Consider the following 11,685-nt stretch of genomic DNA (forward strand, 5'->3'; position numbering starts at 1 on the left):
CTGGCTAGGACTGGGAAGCCTCTAGGTATTCTCATGGTATTTCCTGCAGCAGGCCTCAGCTTCTTAGTGAAATCATTTTCATTTCTGTTTAAAGCATCCCTGAAAGGGTATTTAGCTTTAAGTGGTCATTGAACTTTTGTAAAGTAGAATTTGCAAACCTAGAGAGAAATACTGTCATACCAGTGTGGGGATTTGCTCTTGTCTATTGACAGGGCACAGTCAATGATTTTCTTTAATATTAAAGTGTATATGTGTATCCTGTTCCTATTAGACAATAATGTCCCCAACGACAACAATCTTGGACTCTTACACCTTTTAGGAAGCAACCAACCCTCTATGAACAGTCTCTATTCAATGACCTGACTGCAGAGGATACTCAAACAGGGAACAGTAACTTCAGCACTCAGGTTGTTCCTGACACCAAAATGGAGCCCTAAGGCTTAATATGATCCTCAAGTGGCAAAGAAAACTGAGCAGGAGTGACACCTCTTGGCTTCAGACCACTGTTGTTCTATTTCCTTGCTGTATGGCCTTGGAACATGTACTTAAGCTCTCTCAATTCCAGATTCCTCATCTGTATAATCAGAATTATATATACCACCTACCTTCCAGGGTAGTTATAAGGTGAACAATGACCCAGTTGGACCCCAATAAATAGTAGTTATTCAAACGTTTTGGAAATAATTTCAACCAAAAGAGAGAAAACAACATAATTTACAAGTAATCCTGAAAAATCCCACTAATTGGAACCTTCCATGCTTTCCTTCTTCCCACACCCCAGCATTCGGGTTAACAGAGGTTTCCTTATCACAGGTGCAGGAAAGAGTAAAAGTACTTCAGAAGCAGCTGGCTTCTCTCAATTGACTCATGTAAAAAATGGAATACCACTTCCAGCAGCTATTATAATGCCACCTCCTCTATTTTCCAAGCCCCAGTTTGCAACCAGTGATAAAAAAAACAAAATCATCTCTCCCTTAAAGCAGCTCTCTGTGGATTCTTCAGTTATTTCTCATGTATTCAGGAGCGGCTGAAACAATCAGATATTAGTTGGGCTCCAGGCTGCTTCTTCCCTGATCTGCTCTTTGCTTCCTTAGCCTCCAGACTAGGTGGCAAGCAGGAAAACAAAACGTGTGACCTCCAAGTAGAAAAACATGGGCTGTTGCTTAACAGTTCCAAGTAAAGGTTTATAGTTTGGGTGAACCCTCAATAAAATGGAGTTTGCTTTGAGAGATTAATTTCTCTTTATAAACCATGACTCATTAGTATGGTTAGTCAAAAAAAATGATGACACATCTACTTCTCCTTCCTAATGTGAGTGTGGAGGGACGTAATATTCACCATGCATATTAGATAAGAAGAAACTATCTAATAAAAAACTGAGGATGCGTGAGGGAGAAGTTGGTTTGACTCTTAATAAAACAGAATCTACAATATATTGAAGGTTCCTCAACCAACAAACTACTGTATACTTCTAAGGGTGACTTCTTAAATTATTTAAAATCTCAATAGCTTCCAGTCTGACACACAGGATACCATCACTCGTTAAGCATTTCATCAAAGTGTTCTTCTATCTGTCAGGGGATACTGAAATTTGACAAATTATAAATTGAGGAAATATTTGATACTACACCAGGAGAGACAGAGGAAACAGCATCTCTACCCTCAAATCTGTCTCAGCATTACCTTGAAAAATATATTCTAAGAGCTCTTACTGCAGTCCGCTCTCCTCACAGAAACAAGAGTTCTTTATTTAACAAAACTATGTGGAGAGACCTTCAAGATGGCAGGGGAGTAAGATGTGGAGATCACCTTCCTCCCCACATGTACATCAAAAAAACATCTACATGTGGAACAACTCCTACTGAATGCTGGCAGAAGAACTCACACTTCCAAAAAGGCAAGAAACTCCCCACATACCTGGGTAGGGCAAAAGAGAAAAACAGACACAAAAGAATAGGAATGGGACCTGCACCTCTGGGAGGGAGCTGTGAAGGAGGAAAAGTTTCCACACACTAAAAAGCCCCTTCACTGGTGGGGAGGGGGAGTGGGGGGGGAAGCTTCAGAGCCATGAAGGAGAGCACAGCAACAAGGGTGCAGAGGGCAAAGCAGAGAGATTCCTGCACAGAGGATCAGTGCCGACCAGCACTCACCAACTCGAGAGGCCTGTCTGCTCACCCGCAGGGGCAGGTGGGAGGTGGAAGCTGAAGCTTGGACTTCGGAGGTCAGATCCCAGGGAGAGGACTGAGGTTGACTGCGTGAACACAGCCTGAAGGGGGCTAGTGTGCCACGGCTAGCTGGGAGAGAGTCTGGGGAAAACTATGGAACTGCCTAAGAGGCAAGAGGCCATTGTTTCAGGGTGCGTGAGGAGAGGGAATTCCTGCTCCATGTGTCCACAGAAGGCAGAGCACCACCTAACCGAGCCTCAGAGACAGGCATGAGCTGTGGCTATCAGCTTGGGCCCCAGAGATGGGCATGAACCACTAACGCTGCTGCCACTGCCACCAAGGATCCTGTGTGCAAGTGCAGGTCACTACCCACAACCCACTGGGAGCCTGTGCAGCCCGCCACTGCCAGGATCCCATGATCCAGGGACAACTTCCCCGGGAAAACACACGGTATGCCTCAAGCTGTTGCAATGTCACACCAGCCTCTACCACCGCAGGCTTGCTCTGCATTCCAATTATGACTACCATACCCCTCCCTCTCCCCAGCCAGAGTCAGCAAGAGAGACCTAATCAGGTGCTGCTTTAACCCATCCTTTCTGGGAGGGAAACAGACACCTGAGGCCTACATGCAAAGGTGGGCTCAAAACCAAAACTGAAACCCAGAAGCTGTGTGAACAAAGAAGAGAAAGGGAAATTTCTCTGTGCAGCCTCAGGAGCAACAGATTAAATCCCCACAATCATCTTGATAAACCCTGCATCTGTGGAGTACCTGAATAGAAAATGAATGTTCCCAAAACTGAGGCAGTGGACTTTGGGAGCAACTGTAGGCTTGGGGTTTGCTTTCTCCGTCTGATTAGTTTTTGCTTTAAAGTTTATCTTAGTTTATGCTTTAGTGCTTGTTATCATTGGTGGACTTGTTTATTGGTTTGGTTGCTCTCTTCCTTTTTTTATTTAATTTTTTAATTTTTTTTCCTTTTTTCTCTTTTTGTGAGTGTGTGTGTGCATGCTTCTTTGTGTGATTTTATGTATTCAGGTTTGCTTTTCCCATTTGTCTTAGAGTTCTCTCTGTTAGTTTGTTTGTTTGTTTGTTTTCTTTTCTTTTCTTTTTTCTTCCTTTTCTTCCAAGCCATGTGGCTGGCAGGGTGTTGGTACTCAGACTGGGTGTCAGGCCTGAGCCTCCAAGGTGGGAGAGCCAAGTACAGGACACTGGACCACCAGAGACCTCCCAGCCCCATGTAGTATGAATCGGGGAGACCTCTCTCAGAGATCTCTGTCTCAACACTAAGACCCAGCTCCACTCAACATCCAGCAAGCTTCAGTGCTGGATGCTCAATGCCAAACAACTAGCAAGACAAGAAAACAACCCCACCCATTAGCAGAGAGACTGCCTACAGTCATACTAAGTTCACAAACACCCCAAAACACACCACCAGATGTGGTCCTGCCCACCAAAAGTACAAGATCGAGCCCCACCCACCAGAACACAGGAACCAGTCCCTTCTACCAGGAAGCCTACACAAGCCACTTAATTAACCTCACCCACCGGGGGCAAACACCAAAAATAAAGGGAACTACGAACTTGCAGCCTACAAAAAGGAGACCCCAAACACAGTAAGTTAAACAAAATGAGAGGACAGAAAAATATTCAGCAGATGAAAGATCAAACAAAAACCCACGAGACCAAACAAATGAAGAGGAAAGAGGCAGGCTACCTGAAAAAGAATTCAGAGTAATGATAGTAAAGATGATCCAAAATCCTGGAACTAGAAAGAAGAAAATAAAAGAAATGTTTAAGAAGCACGTAGAAGAACTAAAGAGCAAACAAACAATGATGAACAACACAATAAATGAAATTAAAAATTCCCTAGAAGGAATCAATGGCAGAATAACTGAGGCAGGAGAACAGATAAGTGACCTGGAAGATAGAATAATGGAAATAACTGCCACAGAGCAGAATAAAGAAAAAAGAATGAACAGAATTGAGGACAGTCTCAGAGACATCTGGGGCAACATTAAATGTCCAAACATTTGAATTACAGGGGTCCCAAAAGAAGAAGAAAAGAAAGGGTCTGAGAAAATATTTGAAGAGATTATAGTTGAAAACTTCCCTAACATGGTAAAGGAAATAGTCAGTCAAGGCCAGGAAGCACAGACAGCCACATACAGGATAAATCCAAGGAGAAACACGCCAAGACACATATTAATCAAACTATGAAAAATTAAATACAACGGAAAAATATTAAAAGCAGCAAGGCAAAAGCAACAAATGACACATAAGGGAACCCCCATAAGGAAAACAGCTGATCTTTCAGCAGAAACTCTGCAAGCCAGAAGGAACTGGCAGGACATATTTAAACTGATAAAAGGGAAAAACCTACAACCAAGATTACTCTACCCAGCAAGGATCTCATACAGATTCAACAGAGAAATTTAAAAATTTACAGACAAGCAAAAGTTAAGAGAATTCAGCACCACCAAACTAGCTTTACAAAAAATGCTAAAGGAACTTTTCTAGGCAGGAAACACAAGAGAAGGAAAAGACCTACAATAACAAACCCAAAACAATTAAGAAAATAGTAATAGGAACATACATATCGATAATTACCCTAAACGTAAATGGATTAAATGCTACCACCAAAAGACATAGACTGGCTGAATGAATACAAAAACAAGACACGTATACATGCTGTCTACAAGAGACCCACTTCAGACAATAGGGACACATACAGACTGAAACTGAGGGCATGGAAAAAGATATTCCATGCAAATGGAAATCAAAAGAAAGCTGGACTAGCAATTCACATATTAGACAATATAGACGTTAAAATAAAGACTATTACAGGAGAAAAAGAAGGACACTACATAATGATCAAGGGATCAATCCAAGAAAAAGATATAAAAATTGTAATTTTTTTTTTTTTTTTTTGTGGTACGCGGGCCTCTCACTGCTGTGGTCTCTCCTGTTGCGGAGCACAGGATCCGGATGCACAGGCTCAGCGGTCATGGCTCACGTGCCTAGCCACTCCGCGGCATGTGGGATCTTCCCGGACCGGGGCATGAACCCGTGTCCCCTACATCGGCAGGCGGACTCTCAACCACTGCGCCACCAAGGAAGCCCCAAAATTGTAAATATTTATGCACCCAACCTAGTAGCACCTCAATACATAAGGCAAATGCTAACAGCCATAAATGAGGGAACCGACAGTAACACAATCATAGTGGGGGACTTTAACACCCCACTTTCACCAATGGACAGATCATCCAAAATGAAAATAAATAAGGAAACACAGCTTTAAATGACACATTAGACCAGATGAACTTAATTGATATTTACAGGACATTCCATCCAAAAACAACAGAATATATTTTCTTCTCGACTGCACACGGAACATTCTCCAGGATAGATCATATCTTGGGTCACAAATCAAGCCTTGGAAAATTTAAGAAAATTGAAAACGTATCAAGTGTCTTTTCTGACCACAACGCTATGAGACTAGATATCAACTGCAGGGAAAAAAACTGTAAAAAATACAAACACATGGAGGCTAGACAATATGCTACTAAATAACCAAGAGATCACTGAAGAAATCAAAGAAGAAATCAAAAAATACCTAGAAATAAATGACAATGAAAACACGATGACCCAAAACCTATGGGATGCAGCAAAAGCAGTTCTAAGAGGGAAGTTTATAGCAATACAATCCTACCACAGGAAACAAGAAACAACTCAAATAAACAACATAACCTTACACCTAAAGCAATTAGAGAAGGAAGAACAAGAAAACCCGAAGTTAGCAGAAGGAAAGAAATCATAAAGATCACATCAGAAATAAATGAAAAAGAAATGAAGCAAACAATAGCAAGATCAATAAAACTAAAAGCTGGTTATTTGAGAAGGTGAAAAAACTGATAAACCATTAGCCAGACTCATCAAAAAAAAAAAGGGAGAAGGCTCAAATCAATAGAATTAGAAATGAAACAGGAGAAGTAACAACTGACACTGCAGAAATACAAAGGATCATGAGAGACTACTACAAGCAACTCTAGGCCAATAAAATGGACAAACTGGAAGAAATGGACAAATTCTTAGAAAAGTACAACCTTCTGAGACTGAACAAGGAAGAAACAGAAAATATGAACAGACCAATCACAAGCACTGAAATTGAAACTGAAATTAAGAATCTTCCAACAAAGAAAAGCCCAGGACCAGATGGCTTCACAGGTGAATTCTATCAAACATTTAGATAAGAGCTAACAGGTATCTTTCTCAAACTCTTCTAAAATAGAGCAGAGGGAGGATCACTCCCAAACTCATTCTATGAGGCCACCATCTCCCTGATACCAAAACCAGACAAACTTGTCACAAAAAAATGAAACTACAGACCAATAACACTGATGAACATAGGTGCAAAAATCCTCAACAAAATACTAGCAAACAGAATCCAACAGCACATTAAAAGGATCATACATCATGATCAAGTGGGGTTTATCCCAGGAATGCAAGGATTCTTCAGTATATGCAAATCAATCAATGTGATACACCATATTAACAAACTGAAGAATAAAAACCATAAGATCGGGCTTCCCTGGTGGCGCAGTGGTTGAGAGTCCGCCTGCCGATGCAGGGGACACGGGTTCGTGCCCCGGTCCGGGAGGATCCCACGTGCCGTGGAGCGCTGGGCCCGTGAGCCATGGCTGCTGAGCCTGCGCGTCCGGAGCCTGTGCTCCGCAATGGGAGAGGCCACAACAGTGAGAGGCCCGCGTACCGCAAAAAAAAAAAAAAAAAAACCATAAGATCATCTCAATAGATGTGGAAAAAGCTTTTGACAAAATTCAACACTCATTTATGATAAAAACTCTCCAGAAACTGTGCATAGAGAGAACTTACCTCAACATAACAAAGGCCATATATGACAAACCCACAGCCAACATTGTCCTCAATGGTGAAAAACTGAATCCATTTCCGCTAAGATCAGGAACAAGACAACATTGCCCACCCTCACCACTATTATTCAACATAGTTTTGGAAGTTTTAGCCACAGCAATCAGAGAAGAAAAGGAAATAAAAGGAATCCAAATTGGAAAAGAAGATGTAAAGCTGTCACCGTTTGCAGATGACATGGTACTATACATAGAGAATCCGAAAGATGCTACCAGAAAACTACTAGAGCATATCAATGAATCTGGTAAAGTAGTAGGATACAAAATTAATGCACAGAAATCTCTGGCATTCCTATACACAAATGACAAAATATCCGAAAGAGAAATTAAGGAGACACTCCCACTAACCACTGCAACAAAAAGAATAAAATACCTAGGAATAAACCTACCTAAGGAGACAAAAGAACTGTATGCAGAAAACTATAAGACACAGATGAAAGAAATTAAAGATGATACAAATAGATGGAGAGATATACCATGTTCTTGGATTGGAAGAATCAACATTGTGAAAATGACTCTACTACCCAAAGCAATCTACAGATTCAGTGCAATCCCTATCAAACTACCACTGGCATTTTTCACAGAACTAGAACAAAAAATTTCACAATTTGTATGGAAACACAAAAGATACTGAATAGCCAAAGCAATCTTGAGAAAGAAAAATGGAGTTGGAGGAATCAGGCTCCTGGACTTCACACTACACTACAAAGCTACAGTAATCAAGATAGTATGACACTGGCACAGAAAGAGAAATATAAATCAATTGAACAGGATAGAAACTCCAGAGGTAGATCCATGCACATATGGTCACCTTATGTTACACAAAGGAGGCAAGAATATACAACAGAGAAAAGACAGCCTCTTCAATAAGTGGTGCTGGGAAAACTGGACACCTACATGTAGAAGAATGAAATTAGAACACTCCCTAACACCATACACACATAAAAAAAACTCAAAATGGATTAAAGACCTAAATTAAGGCCAGACACTATAAAACTCTTAGAGGAAAACATAGGCAGAACACTCTATGACATAAATCACAGCAAGATCCTTTTTGACCCATCTCCTAGACAAATGGAAATAAAAACAAAAATAAACAAATGGGACCTAATGAAACTTCAAAGGTTTTGCACAGCAGAGAAAACCATAACTAAAACGAAAAGACAACCTTCAGAATGGGAGAAAATATTTGCAAACAAAGCAACTGACAAAGGATTAATCTCCAAAATATAAAAGCAGCTCATGCAGCTCAATATCAAGAAAACAACCCAATCCAAAAATGGGCAGAAGGCCTAAACAGGAATTTTTCCAAAGAAGATACCCAGACTGCCAACAAACACATGAAAGAATGCTCAGCATCACTAATCATTAGAGGAATGCAAATCAAAGCTACAATGAGGTATCACCTCACACCGGTCAGAACGGCCATCATCAAAAAATCTACAAACAATAAATGCTGGAGAGGGTGTGGAGAAAAGGGAACCCTCTTGCACTGTTGGTGGGAATGTAAATTGATATAGCCACTATATCCTGGAGAACAGCATGGAGGTCCCTTAAAAAACTAAAACTAAGGGGCGCCCTGGTGCATGCGCGCGCACAGCAGCCCCAGGTACGCAGACAAGATGGCGAAGGCAGCGGTCGACAGCGCGATGGAAGTGGTGCTGGCGCTGATGGAGGAGGCCGCGCCTGAGGCAGCGGTCCTCAGCTGCCTCGTCAACCTGCCCGGCGAGGTGCTGGAGTACATCCTGTGCAGCGGCTTGCTGACGGCCGCCGACATCGGCGTGTCTCTAGCACCTGCTGGCGGCTGCGCGAGCAGCCAGAGTAGCGGGAAGTTGTGGAAGGAGCAGCTCCGGGTGAGGTGGCCTTCCCTTATGAAACACTACAGCCCCACTGACTACATCAATTGGTTGGAGGAGTATAAAGTTCGGCAAAAAGCTGGGTTAGTAGGCCCGGAAGATTGTAGCCTCCTTCTCAAAGAGGTTCTTTTCAGAGCACATCCCTTGTAACGGTTTTAGTGACATTGAGAATCTTGAGGGACCAGAGATATTTTTTGAGGATGAACTGGTGTGTATCCTAAATATGGAAGGAAGAAAAGCTTTGACCTGGAAATACTATGCCAAAAAAATTCTTTATTACCTACGACAACAGAAAATTTTAAATAATCTTAAAGCTTTTCTTCAGCAGCCTGATGACTATGAATCATATCTTGAAGGTGTAGTGTGTATTGACCAGTACTGCAATCCTCTCTCGAACATCAGCCTCAGAGACATTCAGGCCCAGATTGACAGCATTGTGGAGCTCGTTTGAAAAGCCCTCTGGGGCATAAATAGTCGCCACCCCAGCTTGGCCTTCAAGGCAGGTGAATCCTCCATGATAATGGAAACAGAACTCCAGAGCCAGGTGCTGGATGCCATGAACTACGTCCTTTATGACCAACTGAAGTTCAAGGGGAACCAAATGGATTACTATAATGCCCTAAATGTATATATGCACCAGGTTTTAATCCGCAGAACTGGAATTCCAATCAGCATGTCTCTGCTCTACCTGAAGATTGCCCGGCAGTTGGGGGCCCCACTGGAGCCTGTCAACTTCCACAGTCACTTCTTATTAAGGTGGTGCCAAGGTGCAGAAGGGGCAACCCTGGACATCTTTGACTACATCTACATAGATGATTTTGGGAAAGGCAAGCAGCTGACAGTGAAAGAATGTGAATACCTGATCGGCCAGCATGTGACTAGAGCGCTGCATGGGGTGGTGAATGTAAAGAAGGTGTTACAGTGAATGGTGGGAAACCTTTTAAGCCTGGGAAAGTGGGAAGGCATCGACCAGTCGTACCAGCTCTGGAGGGACTTCCTGGATCTGTACCTGGCGATGTACCCGGACCAGGTGCAGCTCCTCCTCCTCCAAGCCAGGCCCTACTTCCACCTGGGCATCTGGCCAGAGAAGGTGCTTGACATCCTCCAGCACATCCAAACCCTAGACCCCAGGCAGCACGGGGCGGTGGGCTATCTGGTGCAGCACACGCTGGAGCACATTGAGCGGAAGGAGGAGGAGGTGGGCGTGGAGGTGAAGCTCCGCTCCCACGAGAAGCACAGAGACGTCTGCTATGCCATTGGGCTCATTATAAAGCACAAGAGGTATGGCTATAGCTGTGTCATCTATGGCTGGGACCCCACCTGCATGATGGGACACGAGTGGATTCGAAACATGAACGTCCACAGCCTGCCTCACAGCCATCATCAGCCTTTCTATAATGTTCTGGTGGAGGATGGGTCCTGTAGATATGCCGCCCAAGGGAACTTGGAGTATAACGTGGAGCCGCAGGAGATCTCACACCCTGACGTCGGACGCTCTTTCTCGGAGTTCACAGGCACTCACTACATCCCAAATGCAGAGCTAGAAATCCGATACCCAGAGGATCTGGAGTCTGTCTATGAAACAGTGCAGAATATTTACAGTGCACAGAAAGAGAATGTGGAGTAAAGTCTAGGGGGACATTGTACCTTTGCTGCTGCTGCTATTTTCCAAGAGAAGAGGATTCCGGACGGAGATGTCTCCACGGATCCATCTGGATTCACACCACCGGGAAAGCCACTTAACCAGTAGTGCTGATTGCCTCCTACTACGTTTAAATCACGTGTGCTCTCCTCCAGCTGTAAAGACAATGTTGCTCTCTGCCTACACTAGTGATTCATTGAAAGGCACTGTGTTCAGTGGCATGGCTTGTATGCTTGTCCTGTGGTGACAGTTCGTGACATGCTGTCTTCATGACGTCTCACAGTCGACACTCTTATAACCGTTCTTTTTTTTCACTTCCCATTGTGTCTGTCTACATCGTCTCAGAACGTTTCATTTGCTGGACAGATGGGGTTGTCCGTTTGCAGTCATTTCTCTCTGATTTCTCTGTGGAATGTGTGCACTCCTCAGTCAGGATCATCTGTCTTTTTACCCTGAATTTAGTGCCGATCCAGGGCTGAAGCTCTAGGTGATCTTGGCAGCATCTTAGCTCTGGAGTCATTAACAAACTAATGGTAATCAGAAGCATTGGAATTTATTTTTTTCTAATTCTTGAAACAGATTTCAGGCATTTATCCTTTTCTTTATTTGAATTGAGAGAATGACACAGTTTTGCCTTCCAGATTCGTCTCTTGGATTTATGCTCATATCTCTATGAATTATTAGTTTTCTATTTTATTACATAAAATTCTTTCAGAAAATGCATAATTAATAATAGCCTTTGTGAGTGGGGTTTTCCACATTCATCTGCTATTCCTCCCTTTAAAATAAGTGGATTTTTAAAAATCTTCTCCAGTATCATAAGTAGATCTTAAATCACTGATGAGTTCTCTTTGTAGTAGGAAGTACAATCTGCTGTTAAAATGTCTGCTTTTAGAAACTGTACTCCGTGGTCTCCAAAGGCCTGAAAATGAGGCTTCACTTTTATAACCAGAAAAAAGAAGAGATAATGAAACTTAGAAATTAAAAAGAAAAGGGGAGTTTTCGTGCTCCCTGTCCTTCCTTAGAATCACTTCAGGACCTTTTTGAATGTGGCGGGGTAGAAATAAATGGAATATTTCCA

At 42.6% G+C, this 11,685-nt stretch overlaps 1 pseudogene across 1 annotated transcript; it reads left to right on the top strand.

Annotated features, from left to right (window-relative positions):
- The first annotated feature begins 8,728 nt into the window (after positions 1–8,728).
- On the top strand, positions 8,729–10,589 carry LOC308609506 (F-box only protein 21-like; annotated as a pseudogene). The gene has a single exon. The product of its transcript is annotated as an F-box only protein 21-like (transcript).
- The last annotated feature ends 1,096 nt before the right edge of the window (positions 10,590–11,685 follow it).

Source organism: Mesoplodon bidens (genome assembly GCF_964165515.1).
Source record: "Mesoplodon bidens genome assembly, chromosome: X".
In the NCBI taxonomy this organism is placed as follows: Eukaryota; Metazoa; Chordata; class Mammalia; order Artiodactyla; family Ziphiidae; genus Mesoplodon; species Mesoplodon bidens.